A 23,239-nucleotide genomic window follows, 5' to 3' on the forward strand; every position below is an offset into this window, starting at 1 on the left:
TAAGAAGATTTAAAGACAAAGAAGAGATATAAGATTTCTGACTTGGTTATATAAATCTTTGGTGTGCACAATACTTGTTTTGGTAAAAAGAGGATCTCATTATAATCGGTTTATCCTTGTGGTAGATTGGATAAAATAGTTGAGTATATCGGCATCAATATGGTTCCTTGGGATTAAAGGTATTGATTGCAAAATATTATGATTACTTTGGGTAATTGAACATAAGATAGATTTAAGAACCTGACGAAGGAGTTTATGTTAAGATGAACAGAAGATCCTTTGTCCAACTCATATCACTTGGTTGAAGAGAGTTGATACCAAACAGATTTGTTGTTCCTTTACTGTTTGGAATACGAACGAAAGGAATTGTTCCAAGTACGTGACTTATTTATAAGTTGGAGGCGTGGGAATACAGACGGAACTAGGTGACTATAGGTTTAGTTGTTTGGTCTCAACTATACGAAGCTGGTTTATTTTGTATAACGGCTTAATCCTGAGAGTATTCAATTCTGGACAAGGTCCCGAAGTTTTTCTGCATTTGCAGTTTTCCTTGTTAACAAAATCTTGTTGTGTCATTTACTTTATATTTCCGCATTATAATTATTTTATTAGAATTAAAATAAATTACACAAACATTAATTCCTATTTACTTGATAAGCAATCCTATTGTGTTTGGTTAAGTACGAACCTTTGTATCAAGTAAACATACTTCGTTGTTGTATTGTCTCGATCTCGTATCTGTAGACAATCACATGAAGTGTGAGCCGATTAGTTGTATTGTCTCAACTCAGTCCATAGACAATCACTTTCGGAGAAAGGACTTATAGGAAGGAAAAGTTTTAGCTTGAGGTATATTCGGGTACCCTCGCCTTTTCACTTTCTAATGTTGCTGAGAGCAATAGCATCGTTAATTCATTTCACCTTCAATAGGAATGCAATGAATTCCCCTCTGTTTTTGTTATTATTACGTTTTTATTATGTCTAGTGAGTTTAACTCATTGAAGAAAGGGAAATCTGAATGTGTACCAAGGCAGAGAAGAAATCATTCTCTTGGCGGCTGGCGCACCTATCTTGAATGGCTAAAGCGTTGGCAAGGTAAGTATTCTTCTTTGTTTTTGTATCATTTTTTCTCTTGATTTTTTTCTATTGATTCTAAGGACAATATATAGTTCATTCCAAGCAAAAATGTTTAACCAAACACAAGTAAAACTAAATGTGACATATACTGTTGGATGTCAATATGCAAAATAAGAAGCTTATAAATAATCATAGTGGTACATGAAGTTGGGGTCAAGGAAAGTAGTAAACTTTTATGCTTATAACTACATGTGTGAATGGAGACTAAAGTAGTAAAGTTTCTTTCTTGTGATTCCTTTATATGTTTATAAAAAAATTGCTCTTAAATGTCGTTATTATTGAATCTGACTTGCATTTGAAAATGGTATATGCTGTCTTAGCTCAAATGGAAGAGCACGTGGTTCTCAACCATGTAATTGTGGTTCGACTCCCAAAAATGGCATTTTAGTTGAGTAGGCTAAAACCTTACATGTTTCCATAAAAAAATTTCGCTATGTACTGCATTAATGTAACACATGCTTAGAATTAAAAAGCGTCTCATGCATCATCTTGGTCACGATTTTATGATTACAGTTAGAGTTGCACTTATGATACCAAAGAAGCGCCGAGAATATATACTGCATTGTACCTTTTTTTATTTCTTTCTTCTTTTTACTGAATTACAAAGAGTATAACTTTTGTATTTAGCAGTTTAGGTAGACACGAATAGACACATAGATAGATCGATAATGTATAAGAGAACATCACCTTGATAACGTGCCCAGAGTTCAACTGCAAAGAAACATTAGAACCCCATTTTTGCAGAGATACCATATCACATAAAGTGTTAGATCTATGGGAGAACGCCTTGCGCGAATCTTTAAATCTTCATTCAGATCAAGTCAGCATAGATGAAGAAGGGGGGATGAAGATATGCTACTGATTCAACTGTCAGAGAAGAACAAGTGGAGAAAATGTCCAGCTGGTTGCAAATATTACGTGGAACAGACGTATGGATGTTTGCATGTAACTTGCAGGCATGTGGGATGATCATATATTGCTAAAACAAAGTTTCTTAAGTTCTGATAATCGGCTCCTTTGCTACCATTGGAATATTTTGCTCGTAGGTCTGTGAGAGAATTTAAGATTGCAAATGTCAACAATCAAAAAATTAACTGGACTAAGTGCTTTTTATTGTTGCTGCTGATGAAGGGAAATTATAACAATAGGTTAATTGTTTATGTATGCTTCAACTTATGTTTTTTCTCGATAAGAAGGAACTTTTTAATGTTTACCGGCGGAACCAAATTGTTATGTTATCCTGCAACAATATTAGCAAATATGATTGAATTTTTGCATTGGAAAAGTGTCAAAAATTTAAATGTTTAAGATTAATCTGATTATAGAAACATTCTTGGTAATAAATACGATTGAATTTCTGGATTGTAACAACATGTCTTTTTTGAGGAAAATAATCCTTTAAAACAATATAAGATTCTGATGAAGAAATGCTTCCAGAAAAAAGAAATGTAACCGACGATTGAGACATGAAAATCATACCATCTGATTCGGATGAGAGTGGAAGTAAAAAAAAATCCTAATCCAAATTAAATTATTAATTATCAGATTTTGTTATTAATTAATTTATTTTGTTTTTGTTGACTACTTTTGTTAGAGCATTGTTCGGTCGAACTCGCATGTGTTGCTATCTCAAACATGTTTGTCAATATTAGTGATCAAAACTATAAGTCTTGATTTCTAGTCTATTATAGCTAAGTCTCGGACTATGATAGAAAGTGTAGTTGAGCTCAAGAACTCCGTGGCGGATCATCATACAAGATGAAGAACTACTCAAGAAACTGGTGGAACTTCATCGACAAAAAGGTATGTGGAGACTTGAACTTATCTATCACTCAAAAGTCTATCTACTCTATCTCCTATCTTGAGACAAAAGTCGTTTTGCTATATAGACTCTGATTATACACATTTGCTATTTCGAGCCGAGTTTAATTGCATATCTATTTCTCGAAATATGTGTTGGTAAGCTTTCGCTTTAGCCAAGTTCATCTTTACCTAGTGACGAAAGTCATGTTAAGTTTCAATCACTTTGAAAATTGCTTTGACGAAAAATGGTTTGTGAATAACAACTATATAACTTCCTCTAAGAATGTTTCAATGATTGAAATGAGAGTTTAGATTATATAACCAATGATGGATATAAGCTTTGTTGTGGAAACACATATATGTATAAGTCCTTATTCCTTGAACCGAAGTTTGCGAACTTTGTTGATCAAGAGAACCGGAACAAGAGTCATGAACTAAGTCTGCGAACCTAGTCCGCGAACTGGCGGAATTTCTCGACCCGAGAAAATCTGTTGGAGTTTGAGAACTCCTTCCCGGAACTTAAGTCCGCGAACCCAGTCCGCGAACTTGAGTTAGGTTGTATCTAAAAACGATTGTTTGTGAACTCATGTTTATATAAACTAAGGAATGCTAATTGCAAACCTTGGCTATAAAGTTCATGAACCTATTCGAGTGAATCAAATCGTTTTTGCTTCGATTATGTCTTGTGTAGTTACATAAGATTTACTTCCAATTGAACAACTCTCTAACTAGTTCATTTGACTCATTTGAACTAGCTATGGTGAAGAAGAATATGGTTGATATGAAAGTGCTCATATGGCTAACCATTTGGTTAACTATTGTTGAACCAACAAATGTACATGTTTGGGTACTGTTACACAAACCTAGAAACGTGCATTTCATTTCTGTATGGCAAGCTAGGTTTTCGATCCAACGGTTGAAATATATTATCTTGAATCTAATCAGGTTTTCATCTAACAGTGAATATTGAATGCTTTGTTACCAAGCTAATATTGATTGCAAACCCTGATTTGAAAGACTATATAAGGGAGAACTCTAGCAACTGGGAAACCTAATCCCCACACCTTACGTGTGATACTAGATTTGTAAGCTAGAGTCGATTCTCATTTAATCTTTGGTTTCTTCTTCTAAACCAGGTTAACGACTTAAAGACTTCATTGGGATTATGAAGCCAGACCGATACTACTTTCTCGTAATTGTGTGATCTGATCTTGCTATTTCTATCGTATGAGTACAATCGCAAAGATTGGCTTGAGATTGATATATCCGATAGTCAAGATATAAAAGTAGTCACAAACATATTCGTCTCATCGTTTGTGATTCCATAACATCTTCTTTCGTCGCGTCGATTAAGATTATTGTGAGGTGATTGATAATACTAGGCTGGTCTTCTGGAATATAAGTCTGGGTTATCAATTGTTTCTTGTTCACCTTGATTTATCAAAAGACGGAACAAAACTTGTAGGTATATCTGTGGGAGACGGATTTATCTATTATCGTAGAATTTTCTGTGTAATACATATTTTTTTATTAAAGTCTTCGACTTTGGGTCGTAGCAACTCTTAGTTGTGGGTGAGATCATCTAAGGGAATCAAGTGCGTAGTATCCTGATGAGATCAGATACGTAAGGAGCGTAACTGTACCTTGGATCGGTGTGAGATTTATTGGGGTTCAACTACAGTCCAGATCAAAGTTAGTTTGTAGTAGGCTAGTGTATGTAGCGGCTTAATACTATGTGTGTTCAAACTGGACTAGGTCCCGAGGTTTTCTGCATTTGCGGTTTCCTCGTTAACAAAATTCTGGTGTCTGTGTTATTTCTATTTCCGCATTATATTGTTTATCTTTATAATTGAAATATCACAGGTTGTGTGTTAGGTTCAATCAATTAGAATATCCAACCTTTGGTTTTTGATTTAAAAGATTGACACTTAGATATTGGTATTTGGTACCATCCAAGTTATCTCTCTAGTATTTGATAAAGACTCGCAGATTTCTATTTGCTTGAGTATAGATCAAATCGAGAGATTGAGATATTAACTCTTTGATATACTTTTATCTAGATGGAGTCTGACTGTCTAGTTGAGTTTCTAGAAAGTATATTGGAGTTTGTCCATACAGATTTCTAAGCGAAATCTTGGGTATGGTTGTTGTACCCCCGCAATTTCAATTGGTATCAGAGCAGGCAAACACTATAAACCTAATAAGTTTGTGTTTGACTGATCCCTAAAGTCTTTCTTTATGGGAAATTTCTTTGGGAAAGTTTCTCTTAGCATCTGTAACGCACGCCAGAATTTCTTAAGGATTGTTCAAAGACTACTATGTACCAGATATCTGTTTTCTCACGATAATCTTACTTCATCTAAGTTCTTGGAAAAGTTAGATGATGAGAAACAACCTAAAGGAAAAATCAAAAAGAAAGGAAGGTTGAAAAAACACTCATTACGCTCAAAGATATGGAATCTCACTAGATTAACTCTTAATCTTTATGAGAAATATTATCAGGATGGATCTATTGACAGAGATCTATTTAGAGCATTTGAAAACATTTTTGGATTCTTAGAAAAGGGAAAACATCATAAGTTTCAAGACTTCATCAGTAGGGTCTTTTATTCTAATTGTCCCAAAAATTTCCTCAAAGTCCCTAATATGAAAATAAGGGTTCTCATCGTCTTTCCCTAAGAATATAGGGATCATCTGAAGAATACTAGGTTTTATCTCGAAATTAGCCGTAGTGGCTGGCAATTTAATGCACGAAGCTCGGGTGGACCTAGTTGGGAACATGTAATCTTTCAAATTTGTCATTGCTGGCACAACTGAAGTACTAGGGGGTATTTTCCTCACGAAGAGACAGATTCTCAAAACTGAATTTTTCAAAAGCAGGGCTCTCAAAAGAAAAGTCTTCGAGCTCCCCGCCTTCACAAGAAGAACTACTAGGTTTATCACTAATCAAACGACCTAGAGTGTTTCTTTTCCAAGCCCGCTCTATAATAACCTTGGGCATACACTAGAAAAACAAAAGATAAAGAAAGAAATCCTAAAAGGAAGGGAAGTTCTATGCAAACACAAACAAGGCTGACTCCACCACAGCAAACCTACTGATTTCTAGCAAACAAAAAGCATGATGGCTCCACTTAGATTGTTTCTAGACCAACTTCTAATCCTTCCAAAGGGAATTCGTTACAATTTAAGCAAACCCTTCTGGAATCAATCCGAGTTCAAGTAAGTTGAATCGAGACGAGGGAAGCTCAATGGAGCTTTGATACCCAAGGACTCACCGGCGTTACAAGGCGGTGTATTCAACTCACAGAAACCATCATGAACTTTGAATCATGCTTAAAATAGTAACCAATATTTTTCGAATAACTTCCCTATTAAGCTCGTTACCCTATAGGTCTCGTTCTAGTCAAATTTTAGGCTTAGGTTCGTGTTTGGTTTCGTTTTCCTAAGGCGGGGAAGAAGGGAGCGGTGATGAAATACGAACCCTTATCTTGTATGGACAGTCCTTGCCCTTTACTAGGAAATTAAATCAGCCGTTTTCAAATCCTCAGCATATATGCAAACGAAGGAATACAGTAACTCGCTGACAGGAGATTCACGAGTGTTTCGACAAACTTACCTCCTGTACCAGACGGGGGATGAACCGCTGAAGTCGACTCGGGCCACGACTCCTATGTCGTGTACGAACCCGAGGGGCCGAGGCGATATCGTAATCGCCGTCCTTCTCTGCAAACAATTGATATTTAAACTACCCTTCAGTAGGGTTTAAAAAAATAAAAATAAAATAAAGTCCCAAAGTCCACAGTCCAAAGTCCAAAAATAAAGTGCAAAAGAAAAAAATAATCTAAAAAAAAAAATTCTAAAAAAAAGATTGTCTCTCTCTCTCTTTTTTTTAAATTAATTTTTATTCTCCTTTTCTTTCGCTCCTTTCGCTTTGCTTTTACTCCAAATCTTTAAGTATTCACCAAAAGCTTTGGCAAATTTTTCTTTCGCTCCAAATTCCAAAATCTGTAAAGAAAAGACAAAAACCCAGAAACGTAAAGAAGAACAAATAAAATAAAAATGAAAAACAAATAAAAATCTAAAAAAAAAAAAATCTAAAAACTCTAGCCTAAAGACAAGTCCGCGACGGCGGCGCCAAAAATTGATGTGATTTCAAATTCAGTTGTAGTAAAAAGTTCGTTGAGACTTGTGAAAGCAATAGATTTTAGACTTAATTTTAAAGCAAAGAAAATAAAGCAAATAAATGTTGATATGTTGTGAAAATTATGGAGAGGCTGGAGCTAGGATTTCACCATTCATCAATACTTATGTAGTTCTAAATTAATTTATATCATACAATTTAAACAATTGATTCGATTCTAAAGTATTGCCAAAATCAGATTCCCAAAATATCAAATGTTAGTCGCAAGTATAACGCATCAAGAGTCTAAAACCAAGCATGCATCATCAAGAGAAAACACATTTGATTAATAAGAATCATTTAATTTATTTTTTATCAATGAAATTAATTACATAAAAATATTGCATGAATTTATAAAATAAATATTACCACATAATTCTTGAGAGAATGGCTTCCTCCGTCGCCCCAAGGATTGGGTTCAGCTCATCATTAGGAAAACACGCTCAAAATTCATTTTTTTATTGCTCAAAGGTGGTGTACAAATGATGAAATGGGAGAAACAATGATAACCGGGTTTGCAACAGTTATAAGTGTTACAAACTGAAAAGAACGATACAGAGGATGTGTCACTGTTACTGTAGCTCTAAGACTGTCGCTGAGCAGTCGCAAATACTGTAGCAAAAATAACTGTTGCTGTGGGTCAATGTTCTTCGTGTTCTTCAATGGCAGCAGCAGCAACAGTTTTCTCTGGTGATCGTGTTTCTCCTCTGTGATGTTCCAAAGCTTTCCCCAACTCTCCGTCCCCCCTCTAAGATGCTAGAAAACGTTTTATATACACAACAGCTTCAAAATATCTCGTAATAATGTCTCCAAATTCTCTCACAGCAAAGTCAGTACTCGGGAATATATTATTTCCAAAGTTATGGTTTTAAATCATTCTTTACATCCTTCACGCGTCTATTGCAACTCAGAGTCCTCCATACATGTGCAGTACACGAATTAGAGTCCCAGCAACACACGAAATTCATAGCAAGTCCCGTGAAAACTCTCCCACGAACGTGTTGCTCTGTTTGCTTCAAACCCACGATGCAACCAACTCTAATCGAAACCATTGACCATACCATCCATGTTTGGTCCAAACAGGCCCAAAGCAACCAAACCCAGTGATTGATTGTCGCTCAAACTCCTCGGAATTCAAAACAGAGCTTTCCGTTTGAAGATAAACCCGAGATTCTGTTTTTCTTTAACTCCACCATTATAGCCAATTCTGGTTGAAACCATTGATCATACCATGCCTGTTAAGCTTAAACAGGTCTTCCCAAGAAGTTTCAGCCATTGAGTCTCCATGAATCCACTCCAAAAGCCGAACCCTAATTCTGCAAGTTACTGCCGCAAATTTCCCGCCAAATTTATTTTTGAAATGTTGAAGATGAAGTGCCCCTATCCTTTTATGAAGTGCGAATAGCAGATGGGTGCTGAGGACAAATTTTGGGTGTTGAGGATGAATTTGGGCTACGCATAACCTTGGGTGCCCCTTAGCCAAATCTGGGGTCCGTATATCAAATGTCTTCCAGGGGTCCAAATAGCACTTTTTGAGCAACTTTTTCCACACAAGTGTATTTCTCCAAAAACACCTACACAAACATAAAAACACCATAATAAGTACAAAATCAAGCACTAGCAATAGAGACACTGAGGACAATTCAGACACAAAAATGTGTCTATCAAATACCTCCAAACTTATTATTTGCTAGTCCTCGAGCAAATCTAATATAAAATGACTACACTTAGCACGTGCAGCAAGACGTTAAACCGCTAGGTGGCCCTAGCGGCGGAGTGTTGTCTCCGGAGGGTTTACCAGAGGTCTACCCACAAAACCATTACTCCAGACCCTAGCTATCTATGCAGAACCTTGGAAGGCACTAAAGAATCTCCTTGGTTGGCATACAAACATTGACTATAGAAGGAAGTACCCTGATGCGAATTTCCAATTGTTGTACACGAGTTTGCACTCAACATACTATAATTCATATATAAGTGACAGATCTCTACTCAGATTGTTTCTAGACATCATAACCGGAGTCAACCAATCATATGGAAAGATTAAGAAGATGGATAAAGAGAAAAATAGATGGCTAAAGTGAACGGTGTTTCCCATATCTGTCTGAAGGCCTCTGCCAAGATGATCCTATCCTAATGGACTGAGATACCGGTCTAACTAATATCAACACAACTGGCATATACAAGGGGACCAGTGGTCGATAAACCTAACTCTAGGTCAACACAACTGGCATATACAAGGGCCCAGTGGTCGACTATATTGAATTTATTCCGGTTGGTCTGATGGTCTGGTCTCAAAATTTTTTTATTTTTTTTTTGGTATCTCAATCACCCTATTTCACCTAGCAATGGTAACAACTTGAGTCGTGTGCCCCACCAAATCACTTAAGAAATAAAAACAGAAGGGATTAGGATTCAACGAGTTATGGCGAAACTACCATGTTTTTTTTAATTCTAACACCTGAGCTCTGTGCTTTTATGAATAGACTCTTTAGATGTTTCCACCAAATCCTCAACTCCTACAACCAAGATGTTTCCATCCACTTAGATTGGTTAGTGCCAACCTTAATAAGCATAAATTTCTAGGCTCTGGAGTTTATTTATTGCAACTAAAAGCTAACAAAAAGTTTCTTCCCCACCCCTAAACTTAAATATAGCATTGTCCTCAATGTTTCTAATGAAAGAGCAACACCAAAAAGAAAATTAACATGAGGAATCAGTAAAGAGAGAAGTCGGAAAGATAGTACCTGGGTATAGAGAGAAATAAAAAACTAATGTACAACATACAATCGCATAGATGGTCAATCAAGGGTAAACAGGGTCCTCCAGAGGGACCTCCTCAACATCACCTGTAGGAAAGGGATCTAAAAAGGATTTCAATCTCTAACCGTTAGCCTTCGAAAAACTACTACCATCTGGTGTCTCGATCTCAACAGCTCCATGAGGAAGGACAGTGCGAACAATAAAAGAACCCGTCCACCGAGAACGTAACTTCCCAGGGATAAGATGCAAGCGGGTATCATACAGAAGAAATTTTTGACCTGGAGAAAATGACTTTAAAATATTTCTATCATGCACAAGTTTCATTTTGTTCTTATACTCCTTTGCACTATCGTAAGCATCTATACGAATCTCTTCCAACTCATTGAGCTGGAGTTTCTTATGGGCTCCTGCCTTGTCAAGTGAAAAATTTAACTGCTTAACATCCCAATAATCTCTATGTTCTAACTCAACATGTAAATGACATGCCTTGCCATACACAAGCCGATAAGGCGACATTCCAATGGGGGCTTTAAACACAGTACGATAATCCCATAAGGCATCAGTAAGCCTAGACGACCAGTCTTTCCTAGGATTAACTGTTTTCTCTAATATACGCTTTATCTCCCTATTTTAAACCTCTACCTGACCACTAGTCTGTGGATGATATGGGGTAGCTACCTTATGTGTAATACCATATTTCTTCATCAAAAGCCTAAAAGGTCCATTACAAAAGTGCGACCCTCCATCACTAATTATAGCTCGCGGTGTACCAAAACGTATAAGTATATTATCTTTCAAGAACTCAATCACAACCCTATGGTCATTAGTCTTACACGCAACCACCTCAATCCACTTAGAGACATAGTCTACAACGACAAGGATGTATAAGTTACCAAAAGAATTAGGAAATGGACCCATAAAGTCAATACCCCATACATCAAAGACCTCAACAACTAAAATAGGGTTCAAGGGTATCATGTTCTGACGGGAAATGGTTCCTAATTTCTGGCAACGTTCACAAGTAACACAGTAACTGTGGGCGTCTTTAAACAACAAAGGCCAATAGAATACACACTGCAATATTTTAGCATCAGTCTTCTTAGCACTAAAGTGACCCCCACAAGCATGATCATGACAAAAGGAAATAATACTGGACTGGTCATTCTCAGGTATACATCTCCTAATAATCTGGTCTGGACAATACTTAAACAAATAAGGATCATCCCAAAAGAAGTGCTTCACCTCGGCTAAAAACCTAGAACGATCTTGTTTGCCCCAATGTTGGGGCATTCGACCAGTAACAAGATAATTCACTATATTCGCATACCAAGGTGCTTGGGTAACAAAGAACAGTTGTTCATTAGGAAAAATATCCCTAACAGGAGGAGAATCATTAAGGGTATCCACAACAAGCCTAGATAAGTGGTCTTCTACTACATTTTCTGCACCTTTTTTTATCTCTAATGTCTAAGGAAAATTCCTGCAACAATAGGATCCATCTAATCAATCTAGGTTTAGTATCCTTCTTGGAAAGAAGATAATTCAAAGCAGCATGATCAGTAAAGATTATGACCTTAGAACCTAAGAGGTAGGATATAAACTTGTCTAAGGCAAACACAATAGCTAATAGTTCCTTCTCCGTAGTGGTATAGTTCAACTGGGCATCATTCATAGTTTTGCTAGCATAGTAAATCACATGAAGTAACTTATTTTTTGCTGGCCTAGCACAACACCAATAACATAATCTGAAGAATCACACATGATCTCAAAGGGTAGGTTCCAGTTGGGTGCCTGGACTATGGGGGCGGTAGTGAGTAAATTCTTAAGCTTCTTAAAAGCCTCTAAACAAGCATCATCAAAGACAAACTTAACGTCTTTTGAAAGCAAATTGCAAAGAGGTCTAGAAATTAAGCTAAAATCCTTAATGAATCGACGATAAAAACCTGCATGCCCTAAGAATAACCTAATATCTCTTATGGTTTTTGGGACATGTAAAGTTTTAATGAGGTCAACTTTGGCTCTATCTACCTCTATACCCTTCGAAGATACGATATGCCCTAGAATAATTCCTGAACGAACCATGAAGTGACATTTCTCCCAATTAAGCACTAAATTCTTTTCCTTACACCTAGTCAAAACTAATGACAAATGATGCAAGCACTCATCGAAAGACGAACCAAACACTGAAAAATCATCCATAAAGACCTCTAAGAACCGTTCTACCATGTCAGGAAATATGCTTAGCATACAACGCTGAAAGGTCGCAGGGGCATTACATAGCCCGAAAGGCATGCGTCTATACGCAAAGGTACCAAAGGGACATGTAAAAGTGGTTTTCTCTTGGTCTTTTGGGGCTATGACAATCTGATTATAACCGCAGTATCCATCTAAAGAGCAATAATGGCTACGTCCAGCTAATCTCTCTAGCATTTGGTCGATGAAGGGAAGGGGAAGTGGTACTTCCTAGTGACCTTGTTCAATTTCCTATAGTCAATACAGACACGCCAACTCGTGGTCATCCGGGTTGGGATTAACTCATTGTTATCATTCTGGACTACAGTAATACCGGATTTCTTGGGAACAACCTGAACGGGGCTGACCCACTTACTGTCTGAAATGGGGTAGATAATGCCTGCATCTAACAGCTTAAGAACCTCGGTTCGAACTACTTCTTTCATATTAGGGTTCAGTCGACGTTGCATCTCCCTATAAGTTTTGGTGTCACTCTCTAAATAGATATGTTGCATACAATCAGTAGGACTTATACCCTTAATGTCTACTATGGTCCACCCTAAAGCTTCCTTGTTATTCTGAAGGACAGTCACTAGCCTACTTTCCTGATCACTATCCAAGTCGGATGCTATAATCGCATGTAAAGTTTCAGATGGGCCTAAAACACATACTTCAGGGAATCTGGTAATGTTTTAAGGTCCAAATTAGGAGGCTTTTCTAACGAAGGAACTAGGGTAGACTCAGAAATGGGTAGAGGTTCGAACTTAGGTTTCCAGCCATTACTAGTGTCTATCAAAGGGGTTGAATCTAACAAAGTATTCACCTCATTAATCACATCGTCATCATCAAAATCAATCCCAAAGTTGGCTAGGCATTTCTCTAATGGATCTTCTAACAAAGTGTTTGGCAATGACTCCTCGACTAATGTTCCTATCATGTTCACCTATTCTATGCTCGAGTCATCTAGTTCAGAAGGTAGATTACTAATATTAAAAATGTTCAGCTCAATAGTCATATTACCAAAAGACAAATTCATAATACCATTTTGACAGTTAATGATCGCATTGGATGTAGCTAAAAACGGGCGACCTAAAATCACTGGTATTTGGTTCTCTGGGTCAGGGACAGATTGGGTATCTAGGATAACAAAATTCATTGGATAAATAAACTTGTAGACCTCAATAAGAACGTCCTTGATCACACCACGAGGAATTTTAACGGACCTATCAGCTAACTGAAGTGTCATCTGGGTAGGTTTCATCTCACCAAGTCCTAGATTAAGGTACACATGGTATGGAAGTAAGTTCACACTGGATCCTAAGTCAAGCAAAGCTTTCTCGAGACGGTATTTACCTATTGTGCAAGAAATAGTAGGGGACCCTGGGTCTTTATACTTAGGAGTAGTGGTGTTCTGAATAATAGAACTCACATGACTAGCTAGGAAGGATTTCTTATGGACACTAAGTTTTCGCGTACACATATCCTTAAGAAACTTGGCATAAGCGGGAATCTGCTTAATCACATCTAACAATGGGAGGTTGATAGTAACCTGCTTAAAAACCTCCATATATCATTAAAGTTGGACTCCCTCTTAGTTGCAACTAGCAGCTGGGGGAACGGGGCTCTGGGAACAAAGTCGGGTTCAGCAGGACCCTCATTGGTCTCTTTGGAGACTCTATCAGTCTCCTCATTTTCTGGCTCAGAAGGGTGAACTACAGCATGTTCACTATCAGGCATGGCAACCTTATTGTCAACTTTCTTTCCACTCCTAAGGGTTGTTATAGAATTCACATGATTGTACGATTTCTCTCCTTTAGGGTTAGGATCAGTTTGACTAGGGAATCTTCCATCTTCTCTTTCACTAAGAAACTTAGCTATTTGGCCGACTTGAAGTTCTAAGTTAGCAAGAGACTGGGAATTATTCTTAAAATTCTTCCTGGTTTCTTCTTGAAAACCATAGTGGTTCTTTGATAACATCTCATGGTTCTTTGCTAACATAGTAAGGGTTTCTTCTAAGGTGGAGATCTTTTTCTCATTCTGAAACTGGGATTGACCTGAAGAGTTCTTAGCTTAACCAAAACCTGGGGGAGGATGAGAATTACTAGACTGTCCTTGATTCTGACCCTTAGACCAAGAAAAATTAGGATGGTTTCTCCAACCAGGGTTGTAAGTCTCCGAGTATGGGTCAAACTTCTGACGGTTCTCAAACCTAGCATTGTTATAGACAGCATGGGCTTTCTCTTCAATAAATTGACCTTCCCAAAATAAGTTATTGGGTTCTACTCCACAACTAGACACTTGAGAGGCTCTAAACCTATTTTCAGGTTCAACAAGAGACCTATGTTTAGGATGATTCAATTCCAAAGCTTCTAACCTTCTAGACAAAGCAACAAACTTAGCATCAGACCCGAAGCTTGTATCTACCACATTGGTGCTACTTCTATTGACCAAGAGTCTTTTGGGGGGTTCAACACAAGACTCCCACTGTTGGATTTTTCAGCGACATCGCCTAAGAAGGTAAAAGCATCATCATCACTTTTACTAGTGAACTCACCAGCGCACATAGACTCAACCATGGCTTTGGTTTAATAGTCTAAACCATCATAAATAATCTCTACGAGTTTCATCTTATCAAATCCATGGTGAGGACACTGGGATAGGAGATCATTGAATCTCTCTAAAAACCTATAAAGAGACTCTCCCTCTTGTTGCACACTAGCAGTAATTTTCTGCCTAACAGACGCAATTTTATGCTTAGGGTAGAATTTCATATAGAAAGCAGCAATAAGTTCCTGCCATGTTTCAATGGATTCAGATGGTAGGTTGTTCAGCCAGGTCTTGGCTTTATCTCTCAAGGAAAAGGGAAACATCTTAAGTTTCAAGACTTCATCAGTAAGGTCTTTTATTCTAATTGTCCCACAAATTTCCTCAAAGTCCCTAATATGAAAATAAGGGTTCTCATCGCCTTTCCCTAAGAATATAGGGATCATCTGAAGAATACTAGGTTTTATCTCGAAATTAGCCGTAGTGGCTGGCAATTTAATGCACGAAGCTCGGGTGGACCTAGTTGGGAACATGTAATATTTCAAAGTTGTCATTGCTGGCACAGCTGAAGTACGAGGGGTATTTTCCTCACGAAGAGACAGATTCTCAAAACTGAAGTTTCCAAAAACAGGGCTCTCAAAAGAAGAGTCTTCGAGATCCCCGCCTTCACAAGAAGAACTACTAGGTTTATCACTAATCAAACGACCTAGAGTGTTTCTTTTCCAAGCCCGCTCTTTAATAACCTTGGGCATACATTAGAAAAACAAAAGATAAAGAAAGAAATCCTAAAAGGAAGGGAAGTTATATGCAAACACAAACAAGTCTGACTCCACCACAGCAAACCTACTGATTTATAGAAAACAAAAAGCATGATGGCTCCACTTAGATTGTTTCTAGACCAGCTTCTAATCCTTCGAAAGGGAATTCGTTACAATTTAAGCAAACCCTCTGGAATAAATCCGAGTTCAAGTAAGTTGAATCGAGACGAGGGAAGCTCAATGGAGCTTTGATACCCAAGGACTCACCGGCGTTACAAGGCGGTGTATTCAACTCACAGAAACCATCATGAACTTTGAATCATGCTTAAAATAGTAACCAATATTTTTCGAATAACTTCCCTATTAAGCTCGTTACCCTATAGGTCTCGTTCTAGTCAAATTTTAGGCTTAGGTTCGTGTTTGGTTTCGTTTTCCTAAGGCGGGGAAGAAGGGAGCGGTGATGAAATACGAACCCTTATCTTGTATGGACAGTCCTTGCCCTTTACTAGGAAATTAAATCAGCCGTTTTCAAATCCTCAGCATATATGCAAACGAAGGAATACAGTAACTCGCTGACAGGAGATTCACGAGTGTTTCGACAAACTTACCTCCTGTACCAGACGGGGGATGAACCGCTGAAGTCGACTCGGGCCACGACTCCTATGTCGTGTACGAACCCGAGGGGCCGAGGCGATATCGTAATCGCCGTCCTTCTCTGCAAACAATTGATATTTAAACTAACCTTCAGTAGGGTTTAAAAAAATAAAAATAAAATAAAGTCCCAAAGTCCACAGTCCAAAGTCCAAAAATAAAGTGCAAAAGAAAAAAATAATCTAAAAAAAAAAATTCTAAAAAAAAGATTGTCTCTCTCTCTCTCTTTTTTTTTAAATTAATTTTTATTCTCCTTTTCTTTCGCTCCTTTCGCTTTGCTTTTACTCCAAATCTTTAAGTATTCACCAAAAGCTTTGGCAAATTTTTCTTTCGCTCCAAATTCCAAAATCTGTAAAGAAAAGACAAAAACCCAGAAACGTAAAGAAGAACAAATAAAATAAAAATGAAAAACAAATAAAAATCTAAAAAAAAAAAAATCTAAAAACTCTAGCCTAAAGACAAGTCCGCGACGGCGGCGCCAAAAATTGATGTGATTTCAAATTCAGTTGTAGTAAAAAGTTCGTTGAGACTTGTGAAAGCAATAGATTTTAGACTTAATTTTAAAGCAAAGAAAATAAAGCAAATAAATGTTGATATGTTGTGAAAATTATGGAGAGGCTGGAGCTAGGATTTCACCATTCATCAATACTTATGTAGTTCTAAATTAATTTATATCATACAATTTAAACAATTGATTCGATTCTAAAGTATTGCCAAAATCAGATTCCCAAAATATCAAATGTTAGTCGCAAGTATAACGCATCAAGAGTCTAAAACCAAGCATGCATCATCAAGAGAAAACACATTTGATTAATAAGAATCATTTAATTTATTTTTTATCAATGAAATTAATTACATAAAAATATTGCATGAATTTATAAAATAAATATTACCACATAATTCTTGAGAGAATGGCTTCCTCCGTCGCCCCAAGGATTGGGTTCAGCTCATCATTAGGAAAACACGCTCAAAATTCATTTTTTTATTGCTCAAAGGTGGTGTACAAATGATGAAATGGGAGAAACAATGATAACCGGGTTTGCAACAGTTATAAGTGTTACAAACTGAAAAGAACGATACAGAGGATGTGTCATTGTTACTGTAGCTCTAAGACTGTCGCTGAGCAGTCGCAAATACTGTAGCAAAAACGACTGCTGCTGTGGGTCAATTTTCTTCGTGTTCTTCAATGGAAGCAGCAGCAGTTTTCTCTGGTGATCGTGTTTCGCCTCTGTGATGTTCCAAAGCCTTCCCCAACTCTCCATCCCCCCTCTAAGATGCTAGAACACGCTTTATATACACAACAACTTCAAAATATCTCGTAATAATGTCTCCAAATTCTCTCACAGCAAAGCCATTACTCGGGAATATATTATTTCCAAAGTTATGGTTTTAAATCCTTCTTTACGTCCTTCACGCGCCTATTGCAACTCAGAGTTCTCCATACATGTGCAGTACACAAATTAGAGTCCCAGCAGCACACGAAATTCATAGCAAGTCCCGTGAAAACTCTCCCACGAACGTGTTGCTCTGTTTGCTTCAAACCCACGATGCATCCAACTCTAATCGAAACCATCGACCATACCATCCCTGTTTGGTCCAAACAGGCCCAAAGCAACCAAACCCAGTGATTGATTCTCGCTCAAACTCCTCGGAATTCAAAACAGAGCTTTCCGTTTGAAGATAAACCCGAGATTCTGTTTTTCTTCAACTCCACCATTATAGCCAATTCTGGTTGAAACCATTGATCATACCATGCCTTTTAAGCTTAAACAGGCCTTCCCAAGAAGTTTCAGTCATTGAGTCTCCATGAATCCATTCCAAAAGACGAACCCTAATTCAGCAAGTTACTGCCGCAAATTTCCCGCCAAATTTATTTTTGAAATATTGAAGATGAAGTTCCCCCATCCTTTTCTGGGGTGCGAATAGCAGATGGGTGCTGAGGAAAAATTTGGGTGCTGAGGATGAATTTGGGTTACACATAACCTTGGGTGCCCCTTAGCCAAATCTGGGGTCCGTATATCAAATGTCTTCCAGTGGTCCAAATAGCACTTTTTGAGCAAATTTTTCCACACAAGTGTATTTCTCCAAAAACAGCTACACAAACATAAAAACACCATAATAAGTACAAAATCAAGCACTAGCAATAGAGACACCGAGGACAATTCAGACACAAAAATGTGTCTATCATTATGCGTTTTGCATATCTTGGTGTTCAAACGCCTAAGAAATCCTATAATTCATTTTGTGGGTCGCAGGTTCATAAACGGGTCCAAGCCCATTAGCAGGGCATATAAAAGAAGGAAGTTCGCGTAGCTTCTTCTTCGTCCCATCAGTCCGCGTACGGGAACCTCTAGGGTTTTTGTGTTTCTTCCATTGGAACTTCCTTGAAGAAATTGAAAGGAAGGGTGTTCAAGATTCACTCCAAGTAAGTAATTTTCTCTTGTTCCTTCCAATTTCTTATATCTCAGGATGAATTCTAAGGGTTCAAAAAGAAGCTCTCAAAACTTGAATGTCTCTAGCATGAGTTCTTCTTGTGACCGAAATTCTCTTAGGATTGGGTTTGTGAATGATTCATGTGCTAGAGTTTTTGAAAAGATTTCATCTAAAGGTTTTATCCTAGAAAAGAAATTGGATCTTTCTAGTGGGCATGAAGAGGATTTAGTTTGCTTGAAAAAATTCAATCTTGGAAACATCTTTGATGGTCATGGTCAAGGATTTGATTCTCTTACAAGAATTTTCTATGCAAACATTCATGATGTTGATCTCAATAAGATGGAATCCAAATCCATGATAAATAGAGAAAGATTTCTTGTTGATAGAGAATTAATTTCGAAGATTACCAAAATTCCGTTGGGAAACATGCGTCTTCCTAGACCATGTGATGAACGTCCATCATGTGATGACATCTCTCTTGGGATTTGTGGCAAGAAGGTCGCTTGGAATCAAGGAAAGTTTCCTACTAATGATATTAGTATTGCATTGATGGAGGAAAACTTGGTATCTCTAATCTTTGTCCCTCCACAATTAAAAATTCTTGGTGGAGTTATGAGTTTGAGGAATTGGTCTATTTCCTTGAATCGGGTGTTCAAAGTCTCGATTTTTTGGTTTTATCATTTTTCAAATGACTTCGATGACTTCACCCGTCAAGATGTTAGGTTACCTTGCTTTATTGGAAAATTTTCCATGATCATGGTTTTGATTCAATTGGCAACTCTCTCGGGGTTCCAAAACCGGTTCGTCCCTATACCTTCAGACGCATAAGGAAGAATGTGTGTAAAAGACAAAGAGACGCTTCCCTTAATGATTGTGACCCTACCACCTTGAGTTTTCTTCAAAAAATTCACAAGGGTGTGTGTAAGGTCAATTCAAGGGTGAAGTGTGTGCAAAACCAATTGTCATTGGTTGCAACTAAGTTTCCCGAGCTCAAGGAAGATTTGAACACAATTCAAGCATCTTGGAGCATTTCCGATGAGGAAGATAATGGGTAAATGATTTCTTTTAGTTTGCCTAGTAAATCTTCTTTTTGATTTTATTTTAGAAGAATAACTAGAGTTTGGAATAGCCATTATTATGATTACACACAGCTATGTCCAACGTATTCATCTTCATGTTTTTAGGTTTATTTGTTTAAATTCTAAAACTGTTGGAAGATGATATTTTTGCAGCATTAATCTTTATGGTTTTATATATTGCAATTAGTTATGGGATATGTGTGTTTGCGTCTGTGAACTATGATTGTCCCACATCTTGTCAAAAGTAAAGTCTTTCATAAGTCGATATGCATGTATTGATAAAAGAATGAATAGACTTTTGACAAATACAAAAGTTAAGCCTATTATGTCAATTATTGATGGAGGATAGGATAAAATCTTTTGTTTACAAGGATTATGTCTATTGAATGTCGTTATGCGAATAGTGATGGAAAATAGAATGAATCCCTGTGTATTCCGCAGTATTGATCTTCCCTGAACCATATTTTTTGTATAAACAGTGTTGTTCCGTAAGGTGTCTTATGTTTAGCACTATCGACTGAGTTGATTATTTTCTTATGATTAGCTTAGTTTTTGCTCCGTGGGGTACTTTATGACGAGCATGACCAATTAAATAGATTACTTTTTGTAGTTAATTTGGTTGTGCATTCCCATTAGATTAATTATGGGTTCTCTTGTGATTAATCTAATTGAGCATTTTTGAGTCTCCATAAGTTCACTTATGTTGAGATTTTCCGATTAAATTAATCATATGTTCTCTTTTGGTTAATTTAATTGAGTATTTTTGAATTCAAATTCATACTCGTATGTGATTTGTTATGTCCAAAGAAATCCTTCTTTTCTTTCGAAATTAAGGCAGCTCCTGTTGTTCTTTCGGGAATGACATTTTATGGGGGAGAGTTCTTAATTGAACTTGAGCTTAATTGCCAAATCTTTGTGGGGAGTGCGGTTGTGGAATATTATAGGGGTTATCTTGTATCTTTAAACTCCTTGATGAATGCATTTAGCTTCGGATTTATGGTTGCATCAAAACAAGATGATATATGTTTTCTTTTGGTCATGAAATATCTATTTTGGAAATTTCATTAGGATCCCGTTCTTGTACCTTTGCCAATTTTATTGACAAAAAGGGGGAGAATTAATATGTAGTTCACACTATGGTTTTCGGATCATTGTGTAAGGGGGAGTGGTTTCCATGTGAGATGAAGTATTGACTAAGGGGGAGTGATACATATCACCATAGTATTGTTGTCAAAGTTGTGATACAATTGAACTTTGATGCTGTGTAATGATACTATGACACTACATAACAATGATCGAGAATTATATTTTCTCATTGTTATAGCTGCGGATTTTCAACAACGATGATGCTGAACTTACAACCTTTGGGATCATTGGAGTACTTGGAAGTGACGAAGATTTAGAGTAATGTTGAAGATTAGACATGTGGAATAGGTGCTACATAAGTTTATTTATCTTTTTTGTATTCCATATGTATTGATAGTTTTGTCACTAAAATTGACAAAGGAGAAGATTGTTAGAGCATTGCTCGGTCGAACTCGCATGCGTTGCTATCTCAAGCATGTTTGTCAATGTTAGTGATCAAAACTATAAGTCTTGATTTCTAGTCTACTATAGCTAAGTCTAGGACTAGGATAGAAAGTATAGTTGAACTCAAAAACTCCATGGCGGATCATCATATAAGACGAAGAACTACTCAAGGAACTGGTGGAACTTCATCGACAAAAAGGTATGTGGAGACTTGAACTTATCTATCACTCAAAAGTCTATCTACTTTATCTCCTATCTTGAGACAAAAGTCGTTTTGCTATATAGACTTTCATTATACACATTTGTTATTTCGAGCCGAGTTTAACTCGCCTATCTATTTCTCGAAATATGTGTTGGTAAGCTTTCGCTTTAGCCAAGTTCATCTTTACCTAGTGACGAAAGTCATGTTATGTTTCAATCACTTTGAAAATTTCTTTGACGAAAAATGGTTTGTGAATAACAACTATATAACGTCCTCTAAGAATGTTTCAATGATTGAAATGAGAGTTTAAATTATATAACCAATGATGGATATAAGAATTGTTGTGGAAATAAATATATGTATAAGTCCTTATTCCTTGAACCAAAGTTTGCGAACTTTGTTAATCAAGACAACCGGAACAAGAGCCGTGAACTAAGTATGCGAACTCAGTCCACGAACCCAGTCCGCGAACTGGCGGAAATTCTCGACCCGAGAAAATATGCTGGAGTTTGAGAACTCCTTCCGGGAACTTAAGTCCGCGAACCCAGTCCGCGAACTTGAGTTAGGTTATATCTAAAGACGATTGTTTGTGAACTCATGTTTATATAAACTAAGAAATGCTAATTGCAAACCGTGGCTATAAAGTTCATGAACCGATTCGAGTGAATCAAATCGTTTTTGCTTCGATTGTGTCTTCTGTAGTTACATAAGATTTCCTTGTAATTGAACAACTATCTAACTAGTTCATTTGAGTCATTTGAACTAGTTATGATGAAGAATAATATGGCTGATATGAAAGTGCTCATATGGCTAACCATTTGGTTAACTATTGTTGAACCAACAAATGTACATGTTTAGATACGGTTACACAAACCTATAAACGTGCATTTCATTTGTGTGACAAACTAGGTTTTCGATCTAACAGTTGAAAGATATTAGCTTGAATCTAATCAGGTTTTTATCTAACGGTGAATATTGAATGCTTTGTTACCAAGGTAACATTGATTAGAAACCCTGATTTGAAAGACTATATAAGGGAGAACTCTAGCAACTGGGAAACCTAATCCCCACACCTTACGTGTGATACTAGTTGTGTAAGCTAGAGTCGATTCTCCTTTAACCTTTGGTTTCTTCTTCTAAACCAGGTTAACGACTTAAATACTTCATTGGGATTGTGAAGCCAGACCGATACTACTTTCTCGTAGTTGTGTGATCTGATCTTGCTATTTCTATCGTACGAGTACAATCGCAAAGATTGACTTGAGATTTGTATCTCCGATACGCAAGATATAAAAGTAGTCACAAACATCTTCGTCGCATCGTTTGTGATTCCACAATATCTTCTTTCGCCGCTTCGATTAAGATTATTGTGAGATGATTGATAATACTAGGCTATTCTTCGGGAATATAAGTCTAGGTTATCAATTGGTTCCTGTTCACCTTGATTTATCAAAAGACGGAACAAAACTCGTAGGTATATCCGTGGGAGATGAATTTATCTATTATCGTATACTTTTCTGTGTGATACAAATTTGTTTATTAAAGTCTTCGACTTTGGATCGTAGCAACTCTTAGTTGTGGGTGAGATCAGCTAAGGGAATCAAGTACGTAGTATCCTGCTGGGATCATAGACGTAAGGAGCGCAATTGTACCTTGGATCAGTGCGAGATTGATTGGGGTTCAACTACAGTCCAGACCGAAGTCAGTTTGTAGTAGGCTAGTGTCTGTAGCGGCTTAATACAATGTGTGTTCAATCTGGACTAGGTCCCGGGGTTTTTCTGTATTTGCGGTTTCCTCGTTAACAAAATTCTGGTGTCTGTGTTATTTCTATTTCCGCATTATATTGTTTATCTTTATAATTGAAATATCACAGGTTGTGCGTTAGGTTCAATCAATTAGAATATCCAACCTTTGGTTGTTGATTTAA

This window comes from Papaver somniferum, chromosome 8, assembly GCF_003573695.1.
Source record: "Papaver somniferum cultivar HN1 chromosome 8, ASM357369v1, whole genome shotgun sequence".
Lineage (NCBI taxonomy): Eukaryota > Viridiplantae > Streptophyta > Magnoliopsida > Ranunculales > Papaveraceae > Papaver > Papaver somniferum.